General features: G+C 45.0%; 1 protein-coding gene across 3 annotated transcripts in view; it reads left to right on the plus strand.

Annotated features, from left to right (window-relative positions):
• Positions 1–14,068, plus strand: part of tulp4a (TUB like protein 4a) — a 378,343-nt gene that overhangs the window by 146,286 nt on the left and 217,989 nt on the right. The window lies entirely within an intron of this gene.

The raw sequence follows: 14,068 nt of genomic DNA on the forward strand, positions 1-14,068 counted from the left end.
TCCCACTGGGTCTCCCTGGTTCCAGTAGATTTGTCAAGCATGATTTCTCTTTTGTAAATGCATGCTGACTTTGTCTGATTATACCACCACTTTCCAGATATGGCCGTAATACAGTTTCAATTATTTACAAAACTTATAGAATCAATGGCAAGAATTTTCAGAACCTTTTGGAGGCAGGTTTGGAGGTTGCTGAAATGATTGCATTGCTCTCCAATCTGATAATTCTTCCCAAGTGTGGTTGGGGTGTACGAATGGCATCCTCTCGGGCAGAGACAGATGCCAACTCAGGCCATTGAGGGACCAAATAACCAGCAATTTCACAATACGATGGGAGTTTGCTGGAATTGAACAGGAGATGTGAATACAATGACAGGTCACAGTGTTATATTCTAAATTTACAGATTTATGTTCAAAGCAACACATGTGCATGTAAATGGAAGTCATTTGGAAGCATTCTTATGAGGACTGATTCCCAAGATGATTCTGCCTACTATTTATAGGATGCAGTTTCCACCATTAGATGACACTTTCAACTTATGCAACCTTATGCTTTCCACCTATTTAAGCAGTGCTCAGTGGAGCTGCATGTTTGCCATCTCTTTGGCCCCTCCTGCCCATTGTCTCTAAATTGCCAATTATGGCTACCTTCTTAGATTAAGCCTCGACTAGACATGGTACAGATATGTATAGGGTCAGAACCTGGGCCATCGTATTGGGTTCCTGATGCCTGTGGGAAAAATTCAGCCCGTGTAGCCACAGGCTACAATTGTACAGAAGAAAGCCAATCGATCCACCTGTGCTGACTTTTTCGGAGAGCAATTCAGTTAGTCCCTCTATCTCCTCTTGTCCCGTGTCTCTGCAAGTTTTTTTGTCCTTCAAATATTTATACCCTTTTGAAGGCTACTGTTGAATTGCATGCACCACTTTTTAAAGTTTGAACTAATTTGATTCTTCTCTGTTCAAAATCTGATCATTGTCTTTTTTTCTCTTCCACTTGCTGTAGATTTGTAAAATTTGTTTAAAATGCAAATTTTGACCTGCTTCGCAATTTCTTTTTCCTTACATTTCATAAAGGAAGGATGTTTTACATTGTTAACTTGTCAATCAGCTGCAAAACCTGAGTTCCAAGGTTGTGGAATTTGTGCCTCGAGTCACTGTGATGCATCTGCAAGGTTGACGATTATATGGTTAGCACGTTTGGCAAGATGGTCATGCTACAATTCAGTATACAAGTAGAGAGGGAATGGGTGACTGCTGGACTAACTAAGAGAAACAGGATAGATAGTATAGGAATTCCTGAGGCTTGCTTGCTCTCTGACTGCTTTTCCATTTTGGATACTGGTGAGTGAGTTGGTTCCTCTGGACTGTGGCAAGAGCCAAGTTCATGGCACTACATGTGGCTCAGCTGCACAGGAACCAAGGAATAAGAGTGGAAGTATAATAGTTGTAGGGGATTCCATCATTAGGGGAACAGACAGGCATTTTTATGGCCATAAACATGACTCCAGGATGATATGTTGCCTCTCTGGTACCAGGGTCATGGATGTCACAGAGCAGCTGCAGGATAATCTTTCTGGGGAGATGAACAGCCAGAGTTCATGATCCACATTGGTACCAATATCATTTGTAGGAAAGGCCTTGAAAACAAATTTTAGGGAGTTTTGAGGGGAATTAAAAATTAGGACTTCCAGAATAGTAATCTCAGTATTACTTCCAATGCTAGTTATAAAAAGAGGAACATTGAGTAATTTAACTCATCACTGGAGAAAAGGTATGAGAGGGAGGGATTTTGATTTCTGATGCATTGGAAATTGTTTTGAGGCAGGTGGGATCTGTACAGGAAGGATAGGTTACACCTTAACAGGTTTGGGATTAATGTCCTCATGGAACTTTTTGCTAGTGGTGTTGGTCAGGGAAGATAGGAACCTGAAAGGAAGCTCAAAAAGAGAAGAAAAACTTCATAGAATTGCTAAAGTGTAGAAGGAGGCCATTTGATCCATTAGGTCTGCACCGACTCAGCTCTCACCTCCCCTGGCCTGCCTGATCCCCATAATCCCTTACGTATATAGCTTGGGACACTAAGGGGCAATTTAGCAAGGCCAATCTACCTAACCTGCACATCTTTGGATTGGAAGAGGAAACCAGAGCACCCAGAGGAAATTCATGCAAATGCGGGGAGAACGTGAAAAATCCACACAGTTACCCAAGGCCGGAATTGAATCCTGGTTTCTGGCGTTGTGAGGCAGCAGTGCTAAGCACTCTGCCACCGTGCCACCCTACCTGACAGTGGAAAGTAGAGAAGTATTAGCTGATGATGAGGAGATACCAGACAATAGTTTCAAGGAATACTTGGAGTGTTTAATAGAACTAGAATGGGCAATAGTAAGTCACAGATGGGGTCAGAGTAAGGGGGGTGGGAATAAAAAAAAACCCACATCAAGATTAACTAACATGTGGTTAATACATGGAGTGTAGTTAATAAGACTGATGAATTACAGACATAGATTGGCAAATGACATTATTGCTGTAACAGAGTCCTGGCTCAAACAAGAGCAGGGCTGGGGACTAAATATTCCTGGATACAAGGTGTTAGGGAGAGGCAGGAAAGAAAGAAAAGGGGAGGGGAAATGACAGTATTGATTATAGGTGGCATTACAGTACTAGAGAGAGGGGACCCAGAGGGTCAATGACGGAATCTCTCTGATTAGAGGTTAGAAATGAAAAAGGTGCAGTAACGTTAATTGGTGTAGTGTATAGATCACCAACAAATGGAATCATAGAATCCCTGCAGTGCAGAAGAAGGCCATTTGGCCCATCATGTCTGTACTGACTCTCCAGGCCCTTTTCTCTTATCCCCCATGTGTTTACTCCACTAATGCTCCTAACCTACACATCTTGGGACACAAAGGGACAAACAGCATGGCCAATTCACAAAGAGAAACAAATCTGCAGAGAAATTGCAGAGTGATGCAAAAATATAGAGTAGTTATAATAGGGGACTTCAATTATCCAAATATAGACTGGGATAGAAATAGTGCAAAGAGACAAGAAGGATGAGAGAATTCCTGGAGTTTGTACAAGATAATTTTCTGTAGGGGTATGTTTCTGGTCCAGCAAAATGAATGGCACTGTTGGATCTGGTTGGCCCAAGTGGATCACGCAACAGTGGGAGACCAGTTAGGGGACAATGACCATTTTATCATAAGGTTTAGGTTGGCCATTGAAAAAGGACAAGGAGAATCCAGAACAGGGTTAATTAACTGCGGGAAAGCCCAATGAAAATGCATTTGATTCAAGTGAATTCAAAGAATCCCTACAGTGCAGAAGGAGGCCATTCGGCCCACAGAGTCTGCACCGATAACAAGTCCATCTAGGCCCTATCCCTGTCACCCCACATATTTACCCCACTAATCCCTCTAACTTGCACATCCTGAGACACTAAGGGGCAATTTAGCATGGCCAATCAACCTAACCTGTACATCTTTGGAGTGTGGGAGGAAACCGGAGCATCTGGAGGAAACCCATGTAGACACAGAGAGAATGTGCAAACTCCACACAGTCAGTGACCCAAGCTGGGAATTGAACCCAGGTCCCTAGAGCTGTAAGGCAGCAGTGCTAACCAGCGTGCCACATGCCATGAGTTGGAATGAAATGTCGGTGAAAAAAATGGTGGCTGAACAATGGGCTGCCTTTAAAGAGATAGGATCGCAGGCAATATCAAGGTATATTTCCTTGAAAGGGAAAGGTAGGACAAATAAATGTAGAGCCCCTTGGATGATATAGTGGTGAAGATGAAAAGGAAGAAAGGGCTTGTATAACAGATGTCAAGTAGAAAATATAGTGGAAAATCTGGCTGAATATAGGACCAGAGGGCAAATGAAAATATTAATAAGGAAAATAAGGAGTGAGCATAAAAACAGACTGACAGCTCACATACAAGGTCTTCTTTAACCATATTAATAATAAAAGGTTGGTGAAAGAAAGAGATAAAATTAGGGATAAAAAGGGGACTTACAGTTGGAGGCAAGAAAAATGGTGGAGCTATTGAATGAGTACTTTTGCATTTGGTTTTACAAAAGAAGAGAATGCTACCAGGCCGAGGCAAAAGAGGAGGTAACTCATTTACTAGAAGAATTTGCAATTGAGAGGGAGGACTTTTAGGCTATCTTTACTTAAAATTGATACATGGTGTAGGACCTGGTGGGTTGCCTCCAACAACTCGTGCAAAACAACATCAGCGCAACTCGTGGGCCAAAGGGCCTGTTTGTGCTGTAGTGTTCTATGTTCTAACTTCGAGGGAGGTGAGAGTGGAAACTAATAATAATCTTCAAACCATCCTTAGATGCTGGAGGACTGGAGAATTTCAAATGTCACACCCTTGTTCAAAAAGGGGTGCAAGGGTAATGCTGGGAACTACAGGCCAGCCAGTTTGACTTCAATGGCAGGGAAATTTCTGGAAATTATAGCTCAGGACAATATCAATTGTCATTTAGATAAGAACAAAGTAATTAAGGAAAGCCAGCGTAGACTCATTAAGGGTAAATCATGTTTCATAGAATGCCTACAGTGCAGGCCATTCAGTCCATCGAGTCTGCACCAACCACAATCCCATCCTGGCCCAATTTCCGTAACTCCATATATTTACCCAGCTAATCCCCTGACACTAGAGCCAACATGGCATTACCAATCCACCTAACCTGCACATGTTTAGGGTGAGAGAGGAAACTGGAGCACCCAGAGGAAACCCATGCAGACACAGGGAGAATGTGCAAACTCCAGACAGACAGTGACCTGAGGCTGGAATTGAACACGGGTCCCTGGCACTGTGAGGTGGCAATGTTAACCACCGTGTCACTGTGTTTAAATAACTTGCTGAGTTTTTGAGGAAGTAAAAGAAAATGTTGATGTGTATATGGATTTTCAGGAGGCATTTGATGCATTGCCATACAACAGACTTGTGTGCAAAATTCTAGCTCATGGAATAAAAGGGTAAGTAGTCAATTGCTTAAGGCATTGGGTGAGTGACAGGATTTCAGACTGGAGGAAGATTTGTAGTGGATGTTAACATCGTAGGATCCCTATAGTGCAGAAGGAGGCCATTCAGCCCATTGAGTCTGCATCGACAACAATCCCATCCAGGTCCTATTACCGTAACTCCACATCCCGCTAATCCCTCTAACGTTACGCATCCTGGGATATTAAGGGGCAGTTTAGCATGGCCAATCAACCTAACGCGTATTTTTGGACTGTGGGAGCAAACCAGAGCACCTGGAGGAGACCCATGCAGACACGGGAAGAACGTGCAGACTCCACAGACAATGACCAGAGCCATGGAATTGAACGCAGGTCCCTGGAGATGTGAGGCAGCAGTGCTAACCACTGTGTCACCGTGCTACCCATGTTGTGATTCTTGTTCTTCCTGTTATATATTCATAACCCAGAGTGTGGTATGCATGATTTTAAAATTTGTGGATGATACAAAGATTGGAAGCATTGTCAGCTATGTTGAGGATAACCATGAACTTCAAAAGGATGTAGATATTTTGGTGGATTGGGCAGACAAGTGGCAGGTGATGTTCAATGCAAAGAAGTGTGAGGTGATTCATTCTGGCTGGAAAATATAGAGGGACAGTATATAAGAAAAAGAGGGGAGCTCTAAAGCAGGAATGTAGTACCTTGGTATATATGTTTGTACGTTAGTGAAAGTGGCAGAACACAATGACAGAGCTGTTAATAAAGCATATAGCATCTGAGCTTTTATTAACAGAGGTATTGAGTACTAGAGTAAGAAATTCATGTTGAACTTGTACATGACAGTAATTAGGCTTCATCTATAGTACTGCGCCCAGTTCTAGGCATATTTGAGGAAGGATGTGAAGGCATTGGAGAGAGTACAGAGGAGATTCACAAGAATGATTCCAGGGATAAGGAACTGTAGCTACAAGGAGGGATTGCAAAGGCTGGGTCAGTTTTCTTTTGGGAAAATGCTCAAAAGGAAACTTGATAGAGGTAATCAAGATCCTGAGATGTATGAACAGGGTAAATAGTGAGAAACAGTTCCCTCTCAAGACAGGATCACGAATTAGAGGGCATAGATTCAGCATAATTTGCAAAAGGAGTAGGAATCTATTAAAGGAGTAAGAGGATATTATTAAAACTGGAAAGAGTGTCGCAAAGTTTTACCAGGACTTGATTGAGTTAAAAGGAGAGGCTAGATAGACTGGGACTTGTTTCCCCTGGAACGTAGGAGACTCAGGGCTGATCTTATAGAGGTATATAAAATAATGAAGGGCATAGATGAGGTGGTTGGTCAACATTTTTTCCCAAAGGTAGGGGAGTCTAAAACTAGTGGGCACAGGTTTAAGGTGAAAGGGGAGAGATACAAAAGGTGAATTTTTTCACACACAGGGTGGTGAGTGTCAGAGGTAGTAATAGTAGAGGTGGATACAATTTTGTCTTTTAAAAAGCATTTAGACAGTTGCATGGGTAAGATTGGTACAGAGGGATATGAGCCAAATGCAGGCAATTGGGACTAACTTACTGGTTAAAAACTGGGTGACGTGACAAGTTGGGCCGAAGGGCCTTTTTCCGTGCTATAAACCTCTATGACTCTGAGTCATATGTTTTTTTCCACAAAGTAAAGAACAGGGCACAGGAATAGGCCCTTCAGCCCTCCAAGCTTCCACTGATCATGATGCTTGCCTAAACTAAAACTGTATGCATTTTCAGAGTCCATATCCTTCCATTCCCATCCTATTTATGTATTTGTCTAGATGCCTTTTAAATACTGCTTTCATATCTGCTCCCACCACCTGCCCGGGCAGTGGGTTCCAGATCTTCACTAAAATAGTGGTATGGGTGGGATGAGGCATTTAAGTGGCCATTAATTGAATCCATTGAAGAGTATAGGCAGTGTAGGAGTAGAGTTAAGAGAGAAATCAGGAGGGCAAAAAGGGGACATGAGATTGTTTTGGCAGATAAGGCAAAGGAGAATCCAAAGAACTTCTACAAATACATAAGGGGCAAATGAGTCACTAGGGAGAGAGTAAGGCTTCTGAAGGATCAACAAGGGGTGGCATGGTAGCACAGTGGTTAGCACTGCTGCTTCACAGCTCCAGGGACCTGGGTTCGATTCCAGGCTTGGATCACTGTCTGTGTGGAGTTTGTACATTCTCCTCGTGTCTGCATGGGTTTCCTCCAGGTGCTCCAGTTTCCTCTCACAGTCCAAAGATGTGCAGGTTAGGTTGATTGGCCATGCTAAAATTGCCCCTTAGAGTTCTAAGATGCTTAAGTTAGAAGAATTAGTGGGTAAAATATGTAGGGATATGGGGGTAGGGCCTGGGTGGGATTGTGGTTGGTGCAGACTCGATGGGCCAAAGGGCCTCTTTCTTCAACCACCCTGTGGCTTCTTGTCATCAAGCCAATTTTATATCCATTTAGCTACCTCACCCTGGATCCTATGAAATTTAACCTAATGCAACAACCTCCCATGCAATACCTTGACAAAAGCCTTGCTGAAGTCCAGGTGGACAATATCAACTGCACTGCCCTCATCTACCTTCTTGGTTACCCCTTCAAAAAACTCAATCAAATTTGTGAAACACGATGATCTATGATTCAAGTCATCTGTGTGCAGATCCACAAGAGCTGTGCGAAATCTTAAATGAGTATTTCTTCTCAGTATTTACTGTTGAGAAAAGCATGGATGTTAGGAACTTGGGGAAATAAATTCTGATGCCTTGAGGAGTGTACATGTTACAGAGAAGGAGGTGCTGGAAGTCTGGAAACACATAAAGGTAGATAAATCCAAGGGACCTGATGAAGTGTATCCCAGGACATTGAGGGAGGAAATTGCAGATCCCTAGCAGAAATATTTGAATCATTGATAGTCACAGGTGACATGCCTGAAGATTGGAGAGTGGCAAATATTGTGCCTTTCTTTAAAAAGGGCTGCAGGGAAAAGCCTGGGAACTACAGGTCAGTGAGCCTCACATCTGTGCTGGGTAACTTGTTGGAAGGTATTTTGAGAGACAGGATCTACAGACATTTAGAGACGCACGGACTAATTAGGGGCAGTCAGTATGGCTATCTAATGCAGAGTGGAAAATCATGTTTCACAAATTTGATTGAGTTTTTTGAAGGGGTAACCAAGAAGGTAGATGAGGGCAGTGCAGTTGATATTGTCCACTTGGACTTCAGCAAGGCTTTTGTCAAGGTATGGCATGGGAGGTTGTTGCATTAGGTTAAATTTCATGGGATCCAGGGTGAGATAGCTAAATGGATATAAAATTGGCTTGATGACAGAAGCCAGAGGGTGGTTGAAGAAGGTTGTTTTTCAAACTGGAGACCTGTGACCAGCAGTGTGCCTCAGGGATCGGTGCTGGATTCACTGTTATTCATCATTTATATTAATGATTTAGATGAGAATATAGGAGGCATGGTTAGTAAGTTGCAGATGACACCCAGATTGGTGGCATAGTGGACAGTGAAGAAGATTGTCTCGGATTGCAACAGGATCTTGGTCAATTGGGCCGGTGGGCTGATAATAAGAACATAAGAAATAGGAGCAGGAGTAGGCCATCTAGCCCCTCGAGCCTGCCCGCCATTCAATAAGATCATGGCTGATCTGTCGTGGCTCAGTTCCACATGCCCGCCCACCCTCTCCCTGTAACCCTTAATCCCCTTGCCTATCAAAAATCTATCAACCAGCGTCTTAAATATATTTAGCAAGGCAGCCTCCACCACTTCAACGGGCAGAGAATTCCAGAGATTCACCACCCTTTGAGTGAAGAAGTTCCTCCTCAACTCCATTCTAAACCACCCCCCCTTTATCTTGCGGCTGTGTCCTCGAGTCCTACTGTCCTTTCTGAGCAGGAAGAGCCTCTCCACCTCTATCCTATCCATCCCATTCATCATGTTATATGTCTCAATGAGATCTCCCCTCATTCTTCTAAACTCTAACGAGTACAAGCCTAGTTTATTCAGCCTCTCCTCATAGTTCAACCCCCTCAACTCCGGTATCAGCCTAGTAAACCTCCTCTGCACTCCCTCCAAGGCCAAAATATCCTTGCATAAGTGCGGCGACCAAAACTGCACATAGTACTCCAGCTGTGGCCTCACCCGTGCCCTGTACAGTTGCAGCAAGACCTCCCTACTTTTATATTCAATTCCCCTCACTATGAAGGCCAGCATCCCATTCGCCTTCCTGACCACCTGCTGCACCTGCAGGCTGGGTTTTTGCGACTCATGCACAAGGACCCCGAGGTCCCTCTGCACCGTCGCATGCTGCAGTTTTTCGCCATGTAAGTAATAGTCCTTCCTACCATTGATGAATGGCAGATGGAGTTTAATTTAGATAAATGCGAGTTGATGCATTTTGATAGATTGAACCAGGTTAGGACTTGCTCAGTTAATGATAGGGTGTTGGGGTGAGTTACAGAACTAGGGGTACAGGTTCATAGCTCTTTGAAAGCCTAGTTTATTCAGCCTCTCCTCATAGTTCAACCCCCTCAACTCCGGTATCAGCCTAGTAAACCTCCTCTGCACTCCCTCCAAGGCCAAAATATCCTTGCATAAGTGCGGCGACCAAAACTGCACATAGTACTCCAGCTGTGGCCTCACCAGTGCCCTGTACAGTTGCAGCAAGACCTCCCTACTTTTATATTCAATTCCCCTCACTATGAAGGCCAGCATCCCATTCGCCTTCCTGACCACCTGCTGCACCTGCAAGCTGGGTTTTTGCGACTCATGCACAAGGACCCCGAGGTCCCTCTGCTTGTTTGCTGGAGCAGAGAAGTGAAGGAGCAGAGAGAGAGATAAGAATTTACCTGTTAAAAACATGTTTAAATAAGTTTAAAGCACTTTGTTCCTTGTAGAACTGTTTAAATCATTTAAAAGCATTTTTGTGGGCTTTTTGTATTTACCTCTTTAAGAATTCTGAGGGAGTGGTTAGAAGGGAGTTGTGGACCAGCAAGCTTTAAATCAGCGCCAGGTTTAAAAAGAGGCCTGGTATAGACAGCGGGCAGCGTCGGAGCGGGCAGCGGAGTGAGGGGGAAGCAGAGTGAGCTACTAGGGCTTAATATCAAAAGGGCTGGGGAGAAAAAGGGCCAGGTAAGTGCGTGTGGAAATTTTCAATACTACTACAGTGAATAATGGAGGGGCATGTGATGTGTTGTTTCTGTATGATGTGGGAGCTGGTGGACCCCAGGGTCCTTCCCATTGACCATGTCTGCAGTAAGTGCAGGTTGCTGGAGGAGCTCCAGCTCAAGGTAGATGACCTGGTCTCTGAGCTACAGACGCTGAGGCTCATCAAGGGGAGGGAGGGTGACATTGTCAATGGGGTGCAAGTGACATCCACCCCCCCTAGACTGGCTAACTCTAAGGGTCAGGAACAAGAGGGGGCTGCTGAGAGGAGGAAGGGGGGTGGGGAGAGGAGGAAGGGGGGTGGGGAGAGGAGGAAGGGGGGTGGGGAGCGGAGGCCTCAGCCTCTCAATCTGCATAACAGGTTTGAGGTTCTTGCTTCCAGTCTGGACGAGGACGAGGGAGGTGAGGTTGGTGAGCAAACTGCACACGGTACAGTGATGCAGCAGGACATAGGCAAGGAGAAGGTGAAAAGGAACATAGTAGTGATTGGGGATAGTGGGGTGAAGGGCATTGACACTGTCCTTTGTCACAATGACAAAGTGCACAGAAGGGTGTGTTGTCTGCCTGGTGCTCGGGTCCGGGATGTCGCATCTGGGCTGCAGAGGAACCTGGAGTGGGAGGGTGAGAATCCGGTCGTTGTGGTACCTGTGGGTGCCAACGACGTAGGCAAAATGCGAACTGAGGATCTGGGGAGGGAGTATGAGAAGCTGGGAATGGAATTAAAGAGTAGAACCGACAAGGTGGTTATCTCTGGGCTACTGCCTGAACCAAGTGCAGACGGGCTGTAGGGTTGATAGGATTAAGGAAGTGAATGGGTGGCTCAGAAATTTATTCCGATGGTCAAAAAGGACAGTAGGAGGAGAGGTAATAAGCCGTGGATAACGAAGGAGGTGAAGGAAAGTGTTAAATTAAAAGCGGAGGCGTTTAGAGTAGCTAAGAGTAGTGGGCGAGAAGAGGATTGGGAGAGGTTTAAATGTCAACAAAGATTGACAAAGAAGTTGATAAAGAAGGGTAGGAGAAACTATGAAGCTGGGCTAGCGCTTAATATAAAAAAGGACAGCAAGAGTTTTTATAAATATATAAAAAGGAAGAGGCTGGCTAGGGTGAACGTTGGTCCCTTAGAGGATGAGAAAGGGGGACTTAGTGGTAGGGGATGGGGATATGGCTGAGGTCCTGAATAACTTTTTTGTTTCTGTCTTCACAGAGGAGGACGCGAATAATTTGCCAGGTGTTAGAGATGGAAAGGTGGTAGGACTGGAGGGTCTTAATGACATTACTGTTACAAGAGAGGCGGTGCTCGACAGACTGGAGGGGCTGATTGTGGACAAGTCGCCAGGTCTGGATGGAATGCATCCGAGGGTTCTGAAGAGGTGATAGTGGATGCCTTGGTGGTTATTTTCCAGACGTCGCTGGATTCCGGGGAAGTGCCGGAAGATTGGAAAGCGGCTAATGTTACGCCGTTGTTTAAGAAGGGTGCCAGGCAAAAGGCAGGGAATTATCGGCCGGTTAGTTTAACGTCTGTTGTAGGTAAAATGTTAGAATCCGTCATCAAGGAGGAAATAGCGAGGCATCTTGAGAGGAATTGCTTGATAGAGCAGACGCAGCACGGTTTCATTAAAGGGAAGTCGCGTCTGACAAATTTACTGGAGTTCTATGAGGATGTGTCTAGGGCGGTGGATAGAGGAGAGCCGGTGGATGTGGTCTTTCTTGATTTTCAGAAGGCGTTTGACAAGGTACCTCACAAGAGGTTATTGCAGAAGGTCAGGGGACATGGAGTTGGGGGTAGGGTGTTAGCATGGATAGAGGATTGGTTGTCAAATAGGAGGCAGAGAGTGGGGGTCAATGGGTGCTATTCGGATTGGCGGATGGTGACTAGTGGAGTGCCCCAGGGGTCGGTGCTGGGGCCTCAGCTATTTACCATTTATATAGATGATCTGGAGGAGGGAACCAAGTGTAGGGTGTCGAAATTTGCTGATGACACCAAGATTGGTGGAACGGCAAATTGTGCGGAGGGTGTGGAGAGTCTGCAGAAGGATCTAGATAGGCTGGGCAAATGGGCCAGGAAATGGCAAATGGAATTTAATGTTGGCAAGTGCGAGGTGGTCCACTTTGGTAGGAATAATGGTAGGAAGCATTATTACTTACGTGGCGAAAAACTGCAGCAGGCGACGGTGCAGAGGGACCTCGGGGTCCTTGTGCATGAGTCGCAAAAACCCAGCCTGCAGGTGCAGCAGGTGGTCAGGAAGGCGAATGGGATGCTGGCCTTCATAGCGAGGGGGATTGAATATAAAAGTCTTGCTGCAGCTGTATAGGGCATTGGTGAGGCCGCAGCTGGAGTACTGTGTGCAGTTTTGGTCGCTGTACTTACGCAAGGATATTTTGGCCTTGGAGGGAGTGCAGAGGAGGTTTACTAGGCTGATACCGGAGTTGAGGGGGTTGAGCTATGAGGAGAGGCTGAATAAACTAGGCTTGTACTCGTTAGAGTTTAGAAGAATGAGGGGAGATCTCATTGAGATGTATAAGATGATGAATGGGATGGATAGGATAGAGGTGGAGAGACTCTTCCCGCTCAGAAAGGATAGTAGGACTAGGGGGCACAGCCTCAAGATAAAGGGGGGGTGGTTTAGAACAGAGTTGAGGAGGAACTTCTTCACTGAAAGGGTGGTGAATCTCTGGAATTCTCTGCCCGTTGAAGTGGTGGAGGCTACCTCGCTAAATATTTTTAAGACGTGGGTTGATGGGTTTTTGATAAGAGAGGGGATTAAGGGTTATGGGGAGAGGGCGGGAATGTGGAACTGAGCCACGACAGATCAGCTATGATCTTATTGAATGGCGGGGCAGGCTCGAAGGGCTAGATGGCCTACTCCTGCTCCTATTTCTTATGTTCTTATGAAAGTGGAATCACAGGTGGACAGAGTGGTGAAGAAGGTATTCAGCATGCTTGGTTTCATTGGTCAGAACATTGCATACAGGAGTTGGCATGTCTTATTGAAGTTGTACAAGACATTGGTAAGGCCACACTTGGAATACTGTCTACAATTCTGATCATCCTGTTCTAGAAAGGATATTATTAAACCAGAAAGAGTGCAGAAAAGATTTACTAGGGTACTATCGGGACTTGATAGTTTGAGTTATAAGGAGAGGCTGGATAGACTGCAACTTTTTTCTTTGGAGTGTAGGAGGCTGAGGGGTGATCTTATAAAGGTCTATAAAATAATGAGGGGCATAGATCAGCTAGATAGTCAATATCTTTTCCTAATAGTAGGGGAGTCTAAAATTAGAGGGCATAGGTTTAAGGTGAGAGGGGAGAGATACAAAAGGGCCCAGAGGGGCAACTTTTTCACAGAGTGATGGGTGTCTGGAACCAGGTGCTAGAGGTGATAGTAGAGACAGGTACAATTTTGTCTTTTAAAAAGCATTTAGACAGTTACATGGGCACAATCGGTATAGAGGGATATGGGTCAAATGCAGGCAATTGGGACTAGTTTAGGTGCTTGGTTTAGGCAGTATGGATATGTTGGGCCAAAGGACTTGTTTCCATGCTGTGAACCCATGATTCAATGACTGTATGATAAAGGCAAGTGTCCCATATGTCTTCTTAATTATCCTGTTCACGTGTTCTGCCACCTTCAGGGATCTGTGAATAACCACCCCAAGATCCATCTGTTCCTCTGAGCTTCCTTGTATCCTGTCGTTCTGTAAACCTGTATGACTTAAGGGTCCATTAATTGGCCAGTTAAGGACTTCAATAAATGAAAGGGCAGATGGGTTTGAACTCACCCCCTACAAATCACAGCAGATTGGGAATGGATTGGTCGGCAATGGGCAGGCCACAGTCTGCATTTCATTTGCCCCACCAACCTACCCATCAAACCCACCAACAGGGGACTGTAAAATTCTGCTCTGGATTACTTTGAGGCCGTCC

The sequence above is a fragment of the Carcharhinus amblyrhynchos genome, chromosome 12, assembly GCF_965287045.1.
Source record: "Carcharhinus amblyrhynchos chromosome 12, sCarAmb.v2.hapA, whole genome shotgun sequence".
Classification (NCBI taxonomy): domain Eukaryota; kingdom Metazoa; phylum Chordata; class Chondrichthyes; order Carcharhiniformes; family Carcharhinidae; genus Carcharhinus; species Carcharhinus amblyrhynchos.